This window comes from Oryctolagus cuniculus, chromosome 8 (assembly GCF_964237555.1).
Source record: "Oryctolagus cuniculus chromosome 8, mOryCun1.1, whole genome shotgun sequence".
NCBI lineage: Eukaryota > Metazoa > Chordata > Mammalia > Lagomorpha > Leporidae > Oryctolagus > Oryctolagus cuniculus.
In genome coordinates this window covers 126,712,660-126,735,678 of record NC_091439.1, presented here as the reverse complement: position 1 = coordinate 126,735,678, position 23,019 = coordinate 126,712,660, and positions in this window count along the sequence as shown.

Below are 23,019 nucleotides of genomic sequence, written 5' to 3'. Positions count from 1 at the left end.
AAGTCAGACTTTTCCTTTTACCACCATAAAAATGTAATAAAAACAGGGAGCAGTGGGTTTTTAATTTTATAAAATTTGAAACTCTCAATTCTTTTGAAATTAATGAGCTTTTAAAGCAAAGTAATTTATTTAAAAAGTGCTATGCAACAGCTTCTTGTTTCCAGGTGAGGAGGGGAGGAGTTTGAATGGATGAGTTGGTGCAGTCACTAGATCTATCACTCTATTAAGTCAATATTGGGACATGTTTTTAACATCTGGAGCTTTCATGGATAGAAATACAATCTCCCATTACAACTCCACGCTGGATGTGATGAAGCAAAAAGAAAAAGCTGGCTCAGTCTATTTATCAAACCACATTGCGCAGTCTGAGATGTTACGGGAAATTCTACCAAAAGAGACAACATGATATGCATGAAGTGTAAGAAAAAAAAGAAAAAGAAAAAATTCTGCTGAGCAGAGTAAAGAAATGAAAGTTAAATAGTGAAGGGAGCTTTTTAAAAATTTATTTTATTTGAAAGACAGAGTGACAGAGAGATGGAGAGAGATAGAGATAGAGATAGAGATAGAGATAGAGATAGAGATAGAGATAGAGAGGGAGAGGGGGAGAGAGAGAGAGAGAGAGAGAGAGAGAGAGAGAGAGAGAGAATCTTCCATCCAGTGTCTCACTCTGCAGATGGCCTCAATGGCCAAGGTTGGGCCAAGCTGAAGCCAGGAGCCCGGAGCTTCGTGTGGGTCTCCCACATAGGTGGCAGGAGCCCAGGCACTTGGATTATCTTTCACTGCTTTCCCAGGCACATTAACAGGGAGCTGGACTGGAAACGGAGCAGCCAGGACTCAAATAGGCATTCAGATATGGGATGCTCCAGGACAGAGCTAAATGCCTGCTCTAGACAAAATTTTTAGACAATTAAAAAGATCGAATTTGAATCATACTTTATTTTCTTTCACATGTTTGTAAGACTAATGTCTGAGTATATGAAAGTGGATTTTTAAACTTGAAACTTTTGCATACTCATTTTATTGTCTATAAAAATATGTATCAATGAGCATTGCATATATGCATCAGCAGGATCCTTCTGGTTAAGTTGGATCTCAGAAAGCCAAGTAACAAATGACTCTTTATCAGCAAAGTCCCGTGTGGCAGCAGGTGCGGGGAGTCATAATTGAATACATCCCCAAGCCTTGATGAATTGGCAGATTATGTGATTTACAATCTCTCCTTCAACAAAGTGAATATCAATATATTGATTGTGCATCCCTCTTCTCTAAATAGAATGGAAGTCTAATGATAAAAAAAGTTTGAAGGAACATTGAGGAAAGTGAATTTAAACTTGAGGTGGATGAAGAATTTCAATTTTAAGTGAGTTCATCTCTCCAGGTGCACACAAGAGCTTGTTGGGGCACTGGGGCATTTCTGCAGGGAGATCACTGTCAGAGGCTCTGTGGGAGTCACAGCAAGCAGCAGTGCTGGATATGGCTGCTCTGATCCTCTGAGGAGGAAGGCAGGTGCATTGTGTAAACTACATGTCCGTGACCTTGACATCAATTCACCAAACAATTCTAAATCCAATTATTAAACGGATGATTTGTGCACACCTAGGAGAGGAAGGCAGATTCATTAGGACCCAGCATGGGCACACGAAGTGCAAATTCATGTCACAATAATCTCATTTTTTTTTTTTTCGGGCAGAGTTACTAGAATAGCAGATCACAGAAAGTAGGCAGAGCATACAAATAGAATGCAAATGTCCAAAGGAACGAAACATGGCAAATGTGATGATGGCCTCAGGACTTCCTTCTTCTGCTGCTTCAGGACTTGAGGCAAGACTTGGCTAAGGAAGCCGGAGTAGGCTCTGGGAGAGAATTGACTAATGACAGCCTGGGTTCCACAGGCTCTTTCCTAATAGTCCCACCTCTCTGCCTGGTGAGAGGGAGCTAATATGATCATAGTGGCACAGAGGGTCTTCTCCTTTCCTTCCAAATGCATCCAGCACCTGGCAGGGTGGGGCATTACCAGACTGTTGATTATGGTGCAAATCCTCTAGTTCTGTGTAATCTGTAAGACCAGTGCTCCAGAACCGTGTATACACTGTTACTAGACTACTTCTTTCATTTCTTTTTCAAAAATCCCAATACATATTCCTTCCAGAGCTACTATCTGAACAAAGTTTTTAACAGGGACCAGAAATTCTGAAAAGTACAGATAAAATCCATGTGTTAAATTTCTACTACATACGTAACCCGTCTTAGCTCTCTTTTTTATCTCTTGTCCTCACTGCTTCTCTCTCTCATCCTGTGCTTGTCACCCATCTCCCCTTTTATTTTGTTTTATTCCCTGGCTTTTTAAAAACTATCTTGTCTCCAGATTTATTAGGACAAATTAGTCTGATTACTATGCTTATTCTCAGATTCATTCATTTCTAACTTTGGTCTCATATTCAATTCAAGTCTGACCGCACCCTTTTCCCCAGGGAAGACTAACAAAGTGTCCTCAGCTGGTTGAAGGGCAGAAAGATGGGTACAGCCAGATTCCAAGATATTTGCTCTTGTGTTCTCTAGACTTACGTATCTGAAGTTGAGAGGAGGTGTGAAAAAAATGAGATGCCTTCTCATGTTGAGTTGGAAGTGCTGTTGGGAAGAGGTCCATGGTCTTTCTCTGGTTCTGTCAGCATCTGTGTAATGTTCAGAACTTTGACTATGCTATAGCGTCTATGAATTAATGCAATTGAGTTCTTTGGCTCAAAGACTGGTGTGGCTTCACTTTTCATGGCCTGAGAACCTCATTTCCCAAAGAGTTACTCCCTGGGTCCCTTTGTTTTCACAGGTATGTAGACCTCATCCTTCTCCAAAATGGGCCTAAAAGTCACTTGAATTTGTAGCTGTCTGTGTAGACATGTGGCTTTCTCCCTACCACCATCTTCCAGGCTCCTTAAAGAAAAGCTGCAAGAATGCCAGGCCCTCTTTGCATATAATTTAAGATGGGAATGACAGATGGCTCCTCAGGGAGGGCTAGCAGGGCCATTGAAGACATGTCACTTGCCTTCAGACAGCTGTAGAATGGAAGAGGGCATCGGACTTTACCTTGACTTGTGCACCTGAAATTTAAGAACCCTTGGTAAACATGCCACTCTTACTAACTTCTGGGCTGGGTGCAGAAAACAATCCCAACTCTCCCATGAGCTCTTTCATATTCTGCATTCTCTGTTGGCCATGGGTGGATGTTTCAGTTCCTATGTCAGCACAATCCACCAAGAAAATGTTGTATCACTCTCACCCTCGAGGAGAAGGATTTGTGCAGAATTTCTCATTCACTCGACTTGGGGAAGGAGAAACCACCTTCCCTAACTCCCCCAGATGGAAGAGAGAGAAACACGTCACATAACGTTAAGCACATTGCGTCCACGAGGCTGGAAAGCTCCCACATCTCCGCTCCCCTGACAGATGGGATGAGGCGGGATGTTGGTGGATAGTAGACTCCTGGCATCTGCAGGGCATTGATTGGCTCCCAGTGCTGGCAATTCAGGGCTACTTCTCTGGAGCGTAAGGACTTTGCCTGCAGTTGGGATTTCCAGAAAAATGTACGTAAAAATTATCTCTTGCATCAGGTGGTTAGGCTTTTGTTCAATTTTCATGCCAGTAAAGATAGTACATAGCTCCTGTGAGAAGCCTAGGTCCCATTTGGCTGGCTGATTTTCTTGTTTCCCATGACTGGTTCCTCTGGCAATCAGCAATGCAGATTAAATTCACCAACTAACTGGGAGCTTGCATCTCTCAGAAACATTGTGGGGAGGGTTCCATCAATATTTTATAAAGGGTTTGGAGAAACAATATCAGTTCTGAATTTGAGGAAAAAGTATGGACAGAATAAAATAAGGGAAGCAATGAATTAAGCACTGGAGGGAGAGAATGAAACTTCTTACACTCAGAACCATCGAATTAGTGTAGTGTAAGAATAAAGAAAGTATTTTGTACAAATCCATTGCATTGCAGGTGTGTGTGTGGAGTTACTATTAGGATTCTTTTAAAGTGAAACCAATCTAGAGCATATTGTTATTTCAAAATAATAAGCAGACACCATTTTCCTTAGAACTTTGGGCAAAGAAAATGTTTGTGATTTGTGAAAATTTCATATCCCATTTATTAGTGTCAAAACAAAACAGTCCATGGTTATTATGACATGATTGTTGGATGAATGGTAGGCGATGGAGTCAGGGCAAGTAGTTACTGTTATAAGGAATAGTTATAATTGGTGTTCTAGGGAAAATATTTTCATGAAGTGTATAAAGAGAGAAACATCCTGAAATACCTTTTAGATGAAAGTATATGATGAGTCAAATTAGCCAGGGTTGATGTGCATTTGTAAGGGTTGCTTCTGATTTGTATTTAATGCATTTATAAACTAAAGGCTGGCTCTATCGAATTATTTATAACTAGACTGTGAGAGGACTTATATATGGCAGACTTGAAACCATATAAAAAGTGTGATTTAAAATTATGACACACACCCAGGACGGGTGAGTGGCATAGGGGGGCTTAAACCACACGCAAGCCTCTTGGCCATATCAACAGCTGACAAGTACCTTTTTTCTTTCTGAATGAGACACAAGCCTTTTCTCCAGCAGCAGAGGCTGGCAGATAGGGTTTAAATTGTTATTTTTTCCAAACGATGTGTGAAAAACAACACTTTTCATGAATATGCAAATTTTAAGCATCAAAGTTTAATGTATGAAAGCGTGGGTTATATGAAAGTCAAGTGTTTGAAAGTCAGGGACATTTCTCTTAAGATGTCAGTTGTAATTTTAAATACAGTAAGAAGTTTGGCTTTCAAAAATGTATTTCTTTTGACTTTTAAGGTCTTAAAATGGCTTCTAGTCTTTTTATTTATTTTTAAATGTTGCAATTCAAACACTTTTTCTTGACATTACCCAATATTTCTTGAGATTTATTGTTTTAAGCCATTTCAGTAACTCTTTACTTCTCTTTTAAATGGTTTATTTATTTATTCTCATCTACTTGAAAGGCAGAACAATAGAGACAGAGAAACAGAGAGAGAGAGAGAAGGAGGAGACCTTCCATCTGCTGCTTCACTTTCCAAATACCTGAAACAGCCAGGACAGGGTCAGGTGAAAGCCAGGAGCCTGGAACTAAATCTGGTCCCCACACAGGTGTCAGGGCCCAGGCACTTCAGACATCATCCGCTGTCTTCCAGGATGCATTAGCAGGGAGCTTAATTGGAAGTCTAGCCGCTGGAACACTCACTGGCACTCCAAGCCAACCAGCTGTGCTACAATATCCACACCAGTCTACTTCTTTTTGCTTTTGAAGGTTTATTTATTTATTTGAAAGTCAAAGTTACACAGAGAGAGGGAGAGACAGAAAGAGAGAGAGACCTCTTCCATCCACTGGTTCACTCCCCAAATGGCCGCAATGGCTAGGGCTGGGCCAGACCAAAGCCAGGAGTCAGGAGCTTCTTCCGAGTACCCCACATGGGTGCAGAGGCCCAAGCACTTGGGCCATCCTCAGCTGCTTTTCCACTGGCAGGGTGCTGCATTGAAAGTGGCACAGCCAGGATTCTAACACGCGCCTATTTGGATGCTGATGTTGCAGGTGGTGGCTTCACTGGCTATGCCACAATGCCAGCCCTACTAGTCTACTTCTTTCTCACAGAGTTGCTGTACTTTTTCCTGCATTGATCACTGTGCAGGACAGATCTAAGCCATAAACAGAGTCAACAAGAACGTGTTGAGATGATTGTAAGAGAGCACTTTTCTTGACTTTATGAGACCAGTCAAAGTAAGTCCAGACTTTGTTTTTCACTCTCTGTTTCTCAGCATATATTTTAAAATTCACGTTGCAGGCAATTTAAAGGTCATCACATCCACAGTATTAGAGAAAAGCATCTTTCACAGATGTCTTGTCCCCGCATATGTCTATAGAGACCCTGCAGCTTGTGTCACTCTGTGCTTGCTACCTTTGGGAGTTCTTCCATAGATGTCATCATTAAAAATTCAAAGCATTTTACCCATTTATGGAAGCACACGGTTGTGGGAAAATGGGACTGTGTGCCCTTGAGAGTGATCAGCTTTAGTTTCTTTAACAGCTACACATTTTGATCTAACGATTCCTTTAGAGAGTGCTTTCTCCATAGCTTTTATTCAGAGAAATGAAGTTGATTGGAAAAGAAGTTAAAGTGAAACAATTTTATAGGCATTCCTAAACACATAGAAAAAACACATTGACTAATGATTGAACTTTAAACCTTGATTAATAGCTCACTTCAACCCATAGCAAGAATAGAATGCACAAAGTTTAATGAATTTGCTTAAGAGCTTTGAAATATTAAAAATCAACTTTTATTAGGTGACAAATTATTTAGACTACAAAATTCTTATAATCATGGGCTGGTTGTGATATGAAAGACCAAACTACATTCAGGGTTTATACATAAATTGTCAATTAACGGACTCAATGCCTCATGACCTATAATCAGTTCGGAGCTGAGAGGGTTCAGAAAGAATAGGGAGAGGCAAAAGACAAGATGCAAAATATTATTATTATTCTTTTTTAAAATGTTATTTATTTAGGGTCCAGAGAGACAGCGGGGGAATTGATACAGAGACTTCCTATCTGCTGGCTCACCTTCCAAATGCCTGCAACAACAGGATTAGGCTGGGCTGAAGCTGGGAAACTAGAACTCAATCCATTTCTAAAATGTTGGTGGTAGGAAACCAAATGCTTGAGCCTTCACTAGGTTGCCTCCTAGAATCTGAATTAGCAGGGAGTTGTGATTGGGAGTCAGAGCCAGGTATTGAGCCCAGTAACTCTCATATGGGTCATGGGTACCTTCACTGTTTTATTAACTGCTAGGCCAAACACCCATCCATAAATATTATTATTCTTTACCATCATTTATTGTCAGCCCAATGACTTAACCACATAGAAGTGCTAAAAGAAAAAAACATGAATTCGCAATTCAGCACAAACATCTTTTGCCATTTCTTCCAAAATCAGAGAAAAAAGTCACAAATCAAAATTCCCTAAGAGCCCAAAATCTTAAGTGCAAAATAAAGTTCATTATATTTTTGAGTAAATAACACTAGGTAATGCCATCTCACTAGTCCAAGTGATCAATTTCTGTTCACAATTGATCATAATGATAGGACTAAGAGTCAAAGGGATCACATAAACAAGACTAGTGTCTGCTAATACTAACTGAGAGAATAAAAAAGGGAGAGAACGATCCAACATAGGAAGTGAGATACACAGCAGACCCATAGAATGACAGATGTCCTAAACAGCACTCTGGCCTCAGAATCAGCCCTTAAGGCATGCGGATCCAGCTGAAAAGCCCATGAGAGTATTTTAGGCATAGAAAGCCAAGACACTCTGGCAAAAAAAAAAAAAAAAATGAGCTAAATGAAAGATCTCTGCAAGTGAGATCCCAGTGGCCCAGTGGAAAGAACAGGTCATCAAAGAAGGAGGTACCTTTCTCTGAAGGGAGGAGAGAACTTCCACTTTGACTACGACCATGTCTAAATATGATCAGAATCGGTGAACTCAAAAGGCTTCCATAGCCTTGGCAACTCATGACAAGAGCCTAGGGTGATTACTGATGCCATAAACAAGAATGTCAATTTGTTAAGTCAACAACAAGAGTCACTGTGCACTTACTCCTCATGTAGGATCTCTGTCCTTATTGTGCTGTACATTGTGATTTAATGCTATAACTAGTACTCAAACAGTATTTTTCACTCTGTGTTTCTATGTGGGTGCAAACTGTTGAAACCTTTACTTAATATATGCTAAACTGATCTTCTGTATATAAAGATAATTGAAAATGAATCTTGATGTGAATGGAAGGGGAGAGGGAATGGAAAAGGGGAAGGTTGGGGGTGGGAGGGAAGTTGTGGGGGGAAGCCATTGTAATCCATAAGCTGTACTTTGGAAATTTATATTCATTAAATAAAAGTTAAAAAAAAGAAAATATAGCCACCAGATGGTAAGGATTTCATGAATACAAAATTTATCCTGCTTATAGCTGAAATTCCAGGTAACATGCTTAAAAACAAACAAAAAAAATAATTTACTATAACACCACCAAGAGGTCAATAGTTACAGTATTTATCTGCAAAAAGTTAGAAAGTTATAATTAATTCTTTACTCTCCAAATTACTGTAGATGACCTGTGACATAAATGATTATGAACTTGAGATAATTAGCTCTCTCTAGTAATAGTTCATAGCATTCTATAACATTTTCATTTAAAATGCTGGGTAAGCCATTCTACTTGACAATAGAGAAATGAAACTGAAAATTCCACTACAAAGTGCAATAAAACTATAACAACCAGCATGCCATAAAATGTAAAGGCATAATATATACACACCACCATTAAAATAAATTTTCTAATTAAAAATAAAGTGTTATTTATAGCAAAGGGTATATATTTTCATGTGAGATAATATTTTATCAATATACTCACAAGGAACTATAACAATAGAATCTTCAGTCTTCATTTACTGTCTTTAATTAAAGCTTCATCATACTAATAACAAATTCTTCCTACAAAATTCATTTCTGATTGGAAACCTCCCACTGAATCTAGGGCAAGGAGAATTAAAATGTAATTTTCTTTAGTTATTTTAATGATTGTCTAGAGAAGTAGGTATAAACTGAGAAAATGAAGTCATAAGCTCATTAAATCTTTGTTTATGGTTAACACTAAACAGAAAGAGAAAGAAAGCACATGAAAAGTTGCAAGAAATTAGAAGACAGAGAGTACTGATAATTGTTACACTCCAGAAAATATTTCCTATTCCTACCATCTTTCTAAAATAGGACCTCCCTCAAGGTGAAGTCAGTGCAAGAGCAGAACAGGAGTTTTCTGCCATCACCTATCCTCATTGTGTTGATTTTGTAGACATGGCTACCTCTCTTTTACCTAAACAAGAGTACTAGAGGGATCCTCAAGTCTGAGTGTCTGGGAGAGGCTGTGATCAAGGAAGAGGCAGAGACTCAGTTCTCAAGTCTTAAAAATCAGCAGAGGAACGTGTATCCTAATAATCACTCTACAGTCTCCATGACGAGATCCGCACTTGGGCTGAGTCTCCTGCAGACCTCCCCTCCTAAGGCTTTGCAAACCTCACCTCATCTCCCCTTGTACTGGCTGCTGCAGTTACACTCCCCAAAAAGTGTGAATGTTTGAAGATGACTTGGGAGCAGCAGCAGTAGGACAGCTCAACTTTGTGGAAAAGGAGAAGGCACACAGTGTTAAACATCTCAAGGAATCACCCCATGAAAAACAAGCAGAGACTCTCATTCCCCAGCCTAGCTTCGCAAGGTGCAATAAAGTCACACAGTCTTGAGAATCAACATCCCAAGAAACGTGGAGAAAATGTTTAAGAGAACCTTAGCATTGCTGTCTGGGCTGACTGCTTAAGGTGTTTCCCAAAGCTGGTGAGTGAGTGCTTCTCAAATAAAAAGAATTCTGCAATGCAAGACATTAAGAAGCAACGTAATCCAAGAACATGACACCACCAAAAGAGAATTTTCCTATACCAAAACCCAAGGAGCTGCAGATCTATGAATTTTTCTGATGAATTCAAAATGACTGTTTTAAGCAACCTCATCAAGCTAAAAAATAACACAGCTAGAGAAGAAAGTTAGGGCAACAATAATAAACACAAGACTGTGATAAAATAAATCATAAAAAGCTGACATTCAGAGCTGAAAAAGTAAAACAAGTGATGAGAAACGTTAAACAGAGAACTTCAACATCAGATTTGATCAAACAGAAGAATCTGTGAACTCAAAGACCACCCATTTAAAATTATTAAGTCAGCAATAAAAAAGAGTGATGAAAACTTAGAAGATTTATGACATAGCACTGAATAAGCAAATTATAGTTTATAGGAGTCTCAAAAGGAGAGGATAAAGAGAAAAGGGCAGAAATATTATTTTTTTAAAAAAGGAAGAAATCTTCCAAAATCTTGGGAAAGATTTGGTCATCCAGTTTCCAAGGCCCCAAAGTCCACAAAGCACTTTATGAAAAATAGATAAATAAATAAAAAAGACAACACCAGGATACATTATAATGAAATTGTCAAAAGTTAAAGATAATTTTAAAAGCAGCAAGAGGACTCAACACATACAATAGGATATACATTAAACTATGAATGCATTTCTTAACAGAACCCTTGCAGATCAGGAAAGAGTGGGATGATATAATCAAAATTGAAAGGAAAATCCTGCCAACCAAGAATACTTTACTACTAAAGATACCCTTCAAGAATGTAGGAGAAACAAAGGTTTCCCTAGGCAAACAAAAGCTGAGGGAGTTAATCACCAGTAGACCTACAGGAAATGCTAAGGGAAGTTCTTCAATATGAAACAAGAGAACATTTATAGACATGAAAATTTATGGAAGTGTAAAACTGGTAAATAGATTCAGAGTACTCTAATAATGTAGTGATTTTGTATAATAACTACAGCAAATGATAGAAAACAGAAGTACTAAAGTAGTGACAGCTAATTATATAGCTGAAGTAATGGGTAGATAATATAAAAGATGTAAATTATGATATCAATAATGAAATTAGGAGTGTTAACACACAAAAATGTAGGGTTCTTGTGAGTGATTGACTTTAAGCCTCCATAGGTAACCTGCATGGTAACTGCAAAGCAAAACCATATAAAAACATGAAAAAATAAAGAAAAAAGAATCAAAACATACCACTATAGAAAATCATCGAATAGCCAAGGAAAATAGAACACAGAAAACCACAAAACAATTAGGAAACAAGAAAATTATAGCAGTAAATTTTATCATCCAATAATTAATTTAAATATAAACATAGGTACAGGCACTGTGGCATAGTGGGTAAGGCTGCTGCCTGTGATGCCAGCATCCAATATGGGTGCCTGTTCAAGTTTCAGCTGCTCCACTTCTGATCCAGCTCTCTGCTATGGCCTGGGAAAGCAGTGGAAGATGGCCCAAGTGTTTGGGCCCCTGCACCCACGTGGGAGACGTGGATGGAGCTCCTGGCTCCTAGCTTAGAACTGGCCATACTCCAGCCATTGTGACCATTTGGGGAATGAACCAGTGCATGGAAGACCTCTCCCTCTGTCTCTCTGAAACTCTGCCTTTCAAGTGAATAAAAAATATTTGAAAAATGTAAATAGACTAAAAGTTCCCATCCAAAGACACAAAGTGACAAAATTGGTTAAGAAAATCATCCAAAAAATGTTACCTTTAAAAGGCTCATGTTAGCTTTCACTTTAAAGACTTACACAAAGGCTAAAAAAGAATATGTGGAAAAACATATTCTATGAAAATGGAAACCAAGACACCAAGGAACATTGTACTTAGATAAAACAGACGTTAAGTCAACAACTGTTACCCATAAAGTTGCAAACATCAGCAGGTGAGATTCTTTAGGTGTCACCTTTGGGCCTGTCCACCATATCCTAAACAGATCTCTAGAAAAACAAAATAGTGATTGGTTCTTTCTAGACAACTGGAACACAATTTGTTATCTTGAAAAGCTCATGCCTGCCTTCAGGATAGTACCTCAGATCCTCACAGTTGATGTTGGCCTGTCAGTTCCCCCTCTTGGAAAAATAAAGCATTTAGTAAAGTTAATTCCACTGGGCCCTTTTTTAATGTCTGAAAAATTAAGCACTCAAGGGATATTTGGGGATCTCTCCTCATTATCATTCTACTTCCTTTCACAGTTTATAAAAGGCCGCCAAAGTCAATTAAATCACAATGATCCCCTTCAGAGATACTAACAAATTCATGAAGGCTATATGCTTCTTCATATAACAATTTCATGTGACATATGACTGACAGCGGTTCAAAACAAAGCTACCAGGCGTAGAATATGGGGCTGTTAGGCAAAACATGTGCCATTCACAGAAAGCAAAATTATACTTACAGCAATACAATAATTTCCTGGAGCACTGATATAACTAAAATGATACAGGAAACAAACATAAAATTATTAAATTAGGTAATTTGGCTATTACATCCAAATCTGGTTTTGTAGAGACTCTTTATCTATTTTTTTGCATTTAATTTAATTATTCTTGCCTCTGATTTATAAGTAGACTCTCAACTCTGATGATAATTTTTTCCTTAGTATTTGTTTTGTAGTGCTGATAGAAGCTGATCTCCAAGGTCCTAAATATTCTTGTGTATCTGCTAGGCTGTCAAATTATCCAACACTGGTCATGTGAATAAGGGAATAAAAATTTTATTTGTATAGAAGCTGAGTCAACCAACACCAGTGATTTGATGTATGAGAATATCACAAGTGGCAGCATACATCTGGGTTGATCAGGTCTCAAATGATTGACTACTATAATTTCAAGGTAGTATTGTTATTTATTATAATAATTTTTGCATATGAAAATAAGAATATTAAAGTAATTATATAAAAAATTCCTTAAAAACAACCTATTTGAAATAAGCTTTTTCTCATCTGCGCAACAATACCTTTATCTGATTAAATTATTAACTCATCAGTATGTAAGTCAGGACCTTTTCTCATTCTCAAATTTTCTCAAGCCCCTGATATTTTTTCATTATTTATTTATTTATTTATTTATTTTTAGAAACCTTTATTTTAATGAGTATAATCTTCACAAGTACATCTTTAGGAATATAGTGTTTCTTCCTGCCCTCCCAACCCTACTTCCTCCTCATTTGCTCTTCCCTCTCCCATTCTCAGTCCCATTCTACAATAAGATTGGTTTTCAGTTAACTTTATACAAGAATACCAATTCTATACCAAGTAAATATTTCAACAATTTGCACACACATACAAAATATAAAATCTCTTAAAGAATAAGTTTTAAAGTTTATACTCATAGTACAACTCATTGAGGACAAAGGTTACATGGGGAGTAAGTACACAGTGACACCTGCTGTTAATTTAACAATTAACACTCTTATGTATGATGTCAGTGATCACCCAGGGCTTGTGACATGAGGTGCCAAGGCTATGGAAACCTCTTGAATCCACAGTCTCTGTCAATATTTAGACAAGGCCTAAGCAAAGTGGAAGTTCTCTCCTCACTTCAGAGAAAAGTACATCTTCTTTGATGGCCCCTTCTTTCCACTGGGGTCTCACAGAGATCCTTTACATAGGACATGGGTTTGGTTTTTTTGTTTGTTTGTTTGTTTTTGTTTTTGTTTTTGCTTCAGTATCTTGGCATTTTATGTCTGAAACACTCTCATGGGCTTTTCAGCCAGATCAGAATGCCTTAAGGGCTGATTCTGAGGTCAGAGTGCTATATAGAGCGATTGTCATTTTATGAGTCTGCTGTGTGGACTGCTTCCCATGTTGGAACATTCTCTCCTCTTTAATTCTATCTATTGTTATTACCAGACACTTGATCCTATTACATGATCACTTTAACACTTAATCCTATTTATATGATCAATTTAACACTTAATATGATTGCTTTAACACTTAAGATGGCATTGTTACCAACCAGCTTAATGGGATTTGGGGTCCCATGGGAGCTTTTAGCTGTAACCTTAGAAGTAAGTCCAAAGGGATGTATGCAGAACCATACAGTTTTACAGTTATAAAATTCCTCATCCCTCTCTTATTCCCACTCTTACTTTTTACTGGGTTCTATTTTCAATTGACTTTTATACATATATGATTAATTCTATGTTAGGTAAAAGTTCAGCCAATGGTATTATGAAGGAAAGAAAATAAAATGAAAAAGTAAACTTCCTCAACAGTCAGGACAAGGGCTGTTCAAGTCATTGTTTTAAGTGTCAATTTCACTTTTACAAGTATCCTTTTAGGTGCTCTGTGGGTTTCACTACAATGTGTGTGATGAAGATCTTTTCTGGTCGTGTCTATTGGGAGTGCTAGGTACCTCCTGTACTTGGATGTCTCTTTCTTTCTCCAGATTGGGGAAGTTTTCTGTTATTATTTCCTTAAGAAGGCCTTCTAGTCTTTTCTCTCTTTCCACTCCTTCTGTTACTCCTAGGAGCCGTATGTTGGGTTGCTTGATAGTATCTTGTAGATCTCCAACCTTGTTTTTTAGTTTTCTAAATTTATTATTTTTTTCTTGTCTGACTGTAATATTTCCAGAGATTTGTCTTCTAGTTCTGATATCCTTTCTTCTCTTTCACCTATTCTGTTGTTAAGCTTCACACTGCATTTTTTATTTGATCTATTGAAGTCTTCATTTCTAGTATTTCATTCTGACATCTCTTTAATATCTCAATTTCTTGGGAGCACTTTTCATTTAGATTCTGAATTTGCTTCTAAGTAATCTGATGATTAATTTTCTGAATTCAGTTTCTGGCATATCCTCAATCTCTTCATCTTCACCTTCTATTATTGAAGAGTGTTCCTTTGGGGGCTCATAGTATCTTCCTTATTCTTATTTAGGGCTTTTGCTTTGTTTTTCTGTGTGTGTATGTGTGTGTGTGTATCTATCTGAGGAATTTTCTCTTGTGAGGTTTCTCTCTGTTATGAGCTGCTATGTGTTTGTGGGTTTCAAGTGGAAGCACAGAGAGCCAATTGGAGCCCTGCTAAACCTTCAATCATAGGGGGCAGGTATGAACTTTGGTGCACTTAGCCCCCACTGCTGAGACCCCAGCTGGCTACTCAATGGTTGATGGAATGGGCTCAAGTTTTCAATATTCAGGACTTTTCCTTGTTGTACGACTTGTGTGGTGTGGAAGAAATTACTCTGAAATGTTGTGGACCTCATTCCTGGGTTGGGGGTATGGTGGGGTGGCCCCAGCAATTAATGGGTGTGTGCTCAGGAGGCTAAGGCTTATGTTCATAATTGTAACCATTCAAGATGGCTTCTCTTGTCAGGCTGCAGGTCTGAGTTGGGGAGGGGAGGAAGGAGATGGACCGGGAAGTGCACGACCTTTCTGTTTGCTTTTCTTTCTTTTTTTTTTTTAAGATTTACTTATTTACTTATTTATTTGAAAGTCATAGTTACAAAGAGAGAGGAGAGGCAGAGAGTGAGAGTGAGAGAGAGAGAGAGAGAGGGAGGGAGGGAGAGAGGGAGAGAGGTCTTCCATCCAATGGTTCACTACCCAGATGGCCACAAAGGCTGGAACTGTGCTGATCCAAAGCCAGGAGCCAGGAGCTTCCTCCAGGTCTCCCACACGGGTGCAGGGACCCAAGGACTTGGCCATCCTCCACTGCCTTCCCAGGCTATAGTAGAAGAGCAGCTGGGACTCAAACTGGTGCCCATATGGGATGCCGGCTCTTCTGGCCAGGGCTTTAACCCACTGGGCCACAGCGCCAGCCCCTGTTTGCTTTTCTATACCCTCTCTTTTTTTTTCCCGTGTGGAACTTCAAAAGCAGCTCACCAATCTCCCCCTCCTGCTGCTATTCGCAGCTCTGTGGATCCACAATTTCCTGCCTAACATGGTATGCTGGAGGCTGGCACCCATGCCTGCACTGAGTCTCTTCTGCTTCTCTTTCTTATTTTCTCTTTCAGGGTGGACTTGCCCAGTCTGTGTTGGCCTCCTGGGCTTCCCATCTTGAATTTCCCATGGCCTATCTCCAGGGTGTATCTTCTCTCTTTTGTAACTATCTATTTTGCCCCACATGACTTGGTTCGTCCTGTTGCTGTGCTGCCATCTTGGGGAGCCACATTCTATCTCCCAAGGATATTGTCATTCAAGTATTTCCTCGAAACTATTTGAGCCAGATTTCCCAAATTTTATGAGGGTTCTTCACTAAGTTTTTGGAGATTTGGAATTAAACATAAACTTATTTTAGTGTAAAAAAGTTTTGACATCCATGCAGATTTTTCATAAAACACATTTTCCATGGTTTTTTTTTTTTTGAAAATCACTTATATTTACTATTTAAAGTCTCTTCAAGGGGCTTCAATATGTTTATGGAAAAAAGTGGAATTGAAAGAGAATATGCATTTTCGTGACCTTTCTGATGCCCCTTATATATTACTATGAAAATGTACCTCTGATATTTCTGTTCTGAGATGCTACTAAAATTTGTTCAAAATAATATTATCTTATTACAGCAGAGGATCTAAAATAATGCCAGACAATATTGTGCATATTTATGGGGTTCTAGATGTTGATTATGACGTGTCTATATTGTGTAATATTCAGTCATGGTAAATATATTCATTCTTTAAAGAATTTAACATTTCTTTATAGTGGAAACATCCAAAAGCCTATATCCTGTGTTTTTTTTAATAGAGAAATATAAAGTACATTAATGTTATCCACAGTTACCCTACTGTGAAATAGAACCCCAGAACTTTTTACTCTTATTTAGCTATAACTTAGTAGTCATCAATCAGTTTCCCCCCTCTTCACACTTCCCTCACAGCCTCTGGTAACCACTATTATGTATATTTTTAAAATATTTATTTATTTATTTTGAAAGTCAGAATTACATAGAGAGAGGGAGAGGAAGACAGAGATCTTCCATCTACTGGATCTGAAGTGGAGCAGCTGGGACACAATCCTGTACCCATGTGGGATCCTGGAACCACAGGCAGCTGCCTTACTTGCTATGCCACAACACCCATCCCACCACCATTATATTTTTAAGTTCTATAAGCTCACATCTTTTTTTAGACTCCACATAAGAGTGAGATTGTGTGATATTTGTCTTTATGTGCTTGACTTATTTCATTTGACACCATAATCTTCAGTTCCATCCGTGCAGTTCCAAATAACATGATTTCATCCTTTTCTTTAATCAAGTAATACTCCACTATGTATATATACATTTCTTTACTTATTCACTGGTGAATGGACAGTTAGTGTTCATTTCTTGGTTATTGTAAATAGTGCTGTAATAGACTTTTTTTCCTTTTCTTAAAAGATTTATGGAGTTCTTCCTCTGCCTTCTAACATTTAATCACTGGGAGAAAGAAATGTCTAGCAGAAAACTTTTCTCCTTTATAGGTAACTTGTTCTCTCTACTTGCTTAGCCAAAGTACTTTTTATACTTCAAATCCAAATTTCTATCGAAATCTAATTTGAAGATGTTTGTTTTGTTTATATTACATTCACTTTCTTTTAATGCAGTGTTCCCTTTAGTTTTCAGAATCACAAAATATGCTCTTGGGACAGACATTGTGGCATAGTGAATTAAGCTGTCATTAGGGAAGCCTGCATTTCATTTTGGAGTGCCTAGGATCAGCTCTTGCCCCCAGCTCCAACCCAGCCTTCTGTTGATGCACAGCTTTGGGGGAAGCGGAGATGGCTGAAGGGTCCCTACCACCAGTGTGAGAGGCATGAATGGCGCACCTGGCTCCTGGCTTTGGCCAGGGCCAGCCCCAACTCCAGCTGTTGTGGCCACTCAGGGAATGAACCAGCTGATGGAAGATCACCATTTCTGTTTTCTGCTTTTCAAATAAATAAACATTTTTAAAAAGGAGCATGTTCTTAAATTCGCCATGCTTTTTATTTTTATTTCCTTTAGTTCCTGGGCTCTGTAGTGTGTTGTTGCTGAGCTCTGTAGTGTGTTGTTTCTACTCCTCCTGCTGTTTCTTCATCTCTACTTTGGATTCAGAATCTATATATCACTGATTTGCACCTGTTTTTAATCTTAAGGTAATTCCAATACTATCTTTTTTAATTTTCAAAATTTATTTGGGAATCAGAGAGAAAGAGACAAAGCAACAAAGAGCCGTCATCTGCTGGTTCACTCTGCAAAGGCCCGCAACAGCCTCAATCCAGGTCGCCCACCTGGGGAGCATGAAGCCAGGATTCCAGAACAGGTACTCCAGTATGGAGCACTGGTGTCTTTCTTGTTGAGCGAAATGCCATTTCACTTCACTGTTTTTAAAAAGTCATGGTGTTTTGTATTTAAACAAAGTCATAGTGTTTTGCATTTAAACATTCTTACCTGCTGCATAGCAACACTTTCTGGCAAATGTTCTACAATTTGTTTCTCCCATTCTGTCTTCATTGCTTCAGTTTTATATTTGTGTTCTATGATATTTACCTCCTGATTATACATGGGTGAATTCTTCCTCAACCTGCTATTTTCAATCCATAGAGACCAGGCATCCACCAGCAGCCCTTCTTCCGGGAGAAAAGACGTAAGGAAATCTCCTAGCTTCTATCTTGTTCCATCTTCTAATCTTCCCACAGTGCTCCCTGTAAGACCAGCGGGAAGAAAACCCTCTGATGGGAAGTGGGAGCTGTGAACTCCCTGTGCTGCAGCGGGGCCCTAGGCAAGGCTGCGGGACCGGCTGCAGAGTGACCTCTACGGTTTTCCCTGTACAGGTTCTCCAGCTGAAGCTGGCTCAGTTCTTCATTTCACCCTTAGAGAGCTGCACTCCTTTTAATCTCCAACAAGAATACATTTGGCTAAACGCTGATGAACCTCTTGCGTCACAGGGAGGAAGGATACAAATGATCATTTGTAGAAATCTGAGTAAAGCCAGCCAATGATTTCCCTGCATGCCACCAGTAACGTCTTCTTTAGCCTAACAGGCTTAAGAAGGGGCTGATGGGAGTGTCCAATACCCTAATGTGAGAGACTCCTCAGGGCTCATCCAGATCTCCTGGTTACTCCTAGGGACTCACCGAGGTGCGTGTCAGAGAGTCCTTCCCCCTTCACCTGTGCTCGCCCTGCGGCACCGTCCTCTCCAAAGGTCTGGAAGGAGAACACAGCTCTCCCTTCTCCATGTGCTTGGAGAGGAAGACACAGAAGTTACTCCAGCTTCCAGGAGGCCTCCCTTCTGTCATTGCTTTCTCAACCGACAGAAAAGGCCTCCATCACCACTAGAGATACACAAAGGTAACTAACAAAACCTGCCGTCAAGGGTGCTTCGACAGACACCTAATTTTTACAAGCCTGGTGTCTGAAGGCAAATTACACGTGTCTTAATGCTTCTGTGATTTGCTTTCTTACCTTGAGAATGGGAATAACGATGCACACGAGTTAGTGTTGAGTTGAGGATTAGACTAGTACATCACAGAGTGGAAGTGCAGCACCTAGCCGTTGCTGTTATTATTATTATTTTATAAATACATTAGAACAGGTATGTGCATGTGTGTGTGTGTGTGCACATACATGCATGCATGTTAAACCCGGAGTCCTTAGCAATTCCTTCAGCTTGACCAAACTTTAGACACCATCTCTTCTCATGCTAGGCCCAGGACTCTTTTCTCTTGGAGCTTTTACCTTAAAGAAAAATCTTGTAATTGTAAATTCATTCCTGCCACTTTGAGATGTAAATCTCTTTTGAAGGCTCTTGTCAATTTTATAATCCAGGACTGTCTTTCCCAAGTACCTGGGAGCCATGGCTTTGAAATGTAATCATCAAGGATGATGGTGCACCTGTCTCGCAGGTCCTGCGGTTGGGTAGCAGCTGAACTTCTGTGGATACCTTGCTCCGAGTTATAAAACTGCATCTTATGAAGATAAGAGAAAGTTTACTTTTCCTTTGGGTAAAGCCAATTAGCAAACGCAGATGGCCTGGGATCCTACCTCCTTCTCCTACGCTGGCCCTTTAAAATTCTTGCCCTTTGTTTCGGCTGAGATGAGTTGAGACTGAGCTGTGGCCTCTGTGCCCTATTGCAAGAGCTTCAAGAAAGTCCTTCCTGACTGTTAACTTTGGGGCAACTTTTGCTTTGACTGTGCTATAAGTAGAACAAGGAGTTTTATGCTTGCACTTTTCTAAATCTCATCATCGGTAAACAAGCTTAGCACCTCCACTAATCTACACAAACCCATTTGCATCTAGACAAGTTTGCACTAATGCGGAGCTACACAAAACTTCAGTCCATAATCTCACACTTATTCCTTAGTATAATTTTATGCTTTAAATGTTGTAGCAATTTCCACTTTGGTAAGGGAGACAACCTATGCAACATTGATTTACAGTTAATGTTTTACAGTTCTTTTCCTTAAATGAATTCAGAATTATTTATCCAAACATGCACACATGTTCAAACCTGTTCATCATTTAGATTCTGCTCAGGAGCTTTTATTATGAAAATAAGTTTAAATACAAGCTTAAGGAGTTTCACCATTTTAATATGATCTCTGTGTTTTGGTAGGTAATTGCTCTGATTTTAAAAACTATCAACCAAACAGGTAGCTGATCCGAAGCCAGGAGCCAGGTGCTTCCTCCTGGTCTCCCATGTGGCTGCAGGGCCTAAGCACTTGGGCCATCCTCCACTGCCTTCCCAAGCCACAGCAGAGAGCTGGACTGGAAGAGGAGCAACGGGGACAGAATCCAGCACCCCAACCAGAACTAGAACCCAGGGTACCGGCGCCACAGGCAGAGGATTAACCAAGTGAGCCACAGCACCGGCCGATGCTTGTAATTTGATATCTGCAGAGAATAAGCTTAGGTGAAAGGTAATATTTTATATATAGTTTAACTTACAGTCTTTAACTAGTTTAAATATTATTAAAACTTGAAAGCAAAATAATTTCCAAAAAATGAGATGAAGCTATTTTATTTATTTATTTATAGAGAGTTTTTTTCACTCCTCAAATGCCTGCAGCAGCCAGGATGGGGCCAGGCCAAAGCCAGGAGCATGGAACTCAATCTTATGTTTCCTACATGGGGTGCAAGAGACCCAGGTACTTAAACCATCTCCTTCTGCCTCCCCGGGTGTGCATTAGCAGGAAGCTGGGATTGAATGCAGAGCCAGGACTTGAACCCAGACACCCCTATATTGGATGAGGACATCTTAATCACTGTGTCAAATGTCCACCCCAAGAGGAGAATCTTCTATAAACTTTGCAGATAAAGATTCTCTCTCTCTTTTAGAAATGCATTTTATTTATTTGAAAGTCACAGTTACGGAGAGAGAAAGAGAACAGCAGAGAGAGGAGAGAGAGAATGAGAAAGAGAGAGAGAGAGAGAATCTTCCATCTGCTGGTTCAATCCCCAGATGGCTACAGCAGTCAGATATGTGCCAGGCAGATGACAGGAGCCAGGAGCTTCTTCCAGGTTTCCCACATGTTTGGCAGGGGTCCAAACACTTGGTCCATCTTCAGGCCTTTTCCCAAGACATTAGCCAGGAGCTGGATAGTAAGTGAGGCAGCTAGGATATAAAGTAGCACCATATGTGGTGCCTGTGTTGCAGCTGGCAGCTGTACCCTCTGTGCCACATGACATCTGCCTCTATTTCTTCTAACTTTTGTGGATGCCATTGTTTCACACTTAGAAAAATTGCCTCTGAGGTTTCTGTCCCTTGCCTAATTATTTTATAGTCTACTTTAGCAAAGGAGGAGAAAGTATATAAAACTGGGAAAGTAATCACACCCTCTATCGTAAGACAGAAGTGCTAATATACCCAGGAATGTTCTCTTCATAGTAGGGACCAAAATTGCCTCTTAGTATTCAAGATAACATGATAATAGATATCACTGAAATAGTTTTAGCTTGACTATATTGCAATTTCAAAAAATGCACAATTCAAATCTTCTATGGAGTATTATAATAATGGTATTACTTTATTTCAATTTAATTTACAAAAAGTATTATAGATTCTTTTCTATCATTTTATTTTTAACACATTTATTCTAATGACACTCAGAAAATTTTTGGAATATGTTTTTAAAATGACCCTAATGCCTATGCTTTCTCATAAATTTTATTTCACAATCATTTTTGAATGTTAATAGTATCTATTATTTTTCTTCAAGAGTACTTTTGGTTAAAAAGATTATCATGAATGTTTTCCTAAAAATATATTTGATTATAATTAGAAATGATTTATACAATGAATACAGTTAACTTTACCACTTAAAAAAGTAGTAAACATGATAATAGAAGTAAAATATACATACTGTTCAGATAAAGCTAATAATTGTATGTTTCCTACTACTCATCAACATCTCTAGTACCATGGGAAGAAAACAGATTTGATATTTTATGTAACATTAAACATGGATCACCATTCAATAACTCATTACTCAGAATAGGGTAACCTAATATTAGGTTTTCTGATTCAAATGTCCTTTGACAATTCAGTGTTTTAAATAACTATGGTGCAATACTAAAAGTTTTATAGCTACAATTTTAATGTAATCATTGAGTAAAAGCATAAAGCATGAAACATGCAATAAAATGAAAAATGTCTGTATATTTGGTGAAATATATCTTTGATACTGAGGTTTAATCAGAGAAACCAGGAAATGTAAAGCCTCAGAAGGAATTGCACCTCTAATATACAGGGGGGTCTTAAATTATTTTTATTAGTAAGGTTAAAGTGCTCATATATTTCCATAAAGTACCCTAATGATCAATAGACAAGGAGATGACTTTAAGAACAAACCAGAGGCAATTGATGTAGAAGGATGCATTGTTGGTCTTGGCCAAGCAGAAAGAGATGGAGAACAAAGTGGGAGGAGGAAGCAGTGTGACAGCTGTACTGTGAAAGGAGCGATGAGCTGCAGATGCCAGTGAGGGATTGTGGGCTGCAGGAGTAAATTCACATCGATAAACACTGACAGGCTTGGGAGGCTGTCATCCTGAGCATGTCATTCTAAAAGCAATTGAACAATTCAATTTGCTGATTGCAAATTTTGGAAATGTTTGGTTTCTTATCCAATACATGACCCTAGCATTAAGAAATTATGTATGCTTTATTAAACATGAAAAAAATCACTTGGTTATAAAGAGTAATTATTGGACATGAAAAGTTTCAATTTCAAACATAAAAAATCTTTTGATATCAAAGCTAAATTTAAGTTGACCATTTTACAAGTCTATTTTTACAAAATAATCTATAACATTTTATCTCTTTCTTTACATTATAATGTACTTGAAAACTCCAAATAAAATTTATCATAATGTTTTAGAACTAGAGACTACCTCCATTGTCATTCATGTAACTGACCAATTTTGTATAAATATTTATATGTTATAAATATTAAATTAATACAGAGTACTAATATCAAGTGTAGGACCCAAATCAAGATAGATTTCTTATGCTTTAAAGAATCATGTTTTTCCGTTGTTCCTTGACAACTGATCTCCATGTCCAGGAGATATTTTTCAAGCCTAGAATCA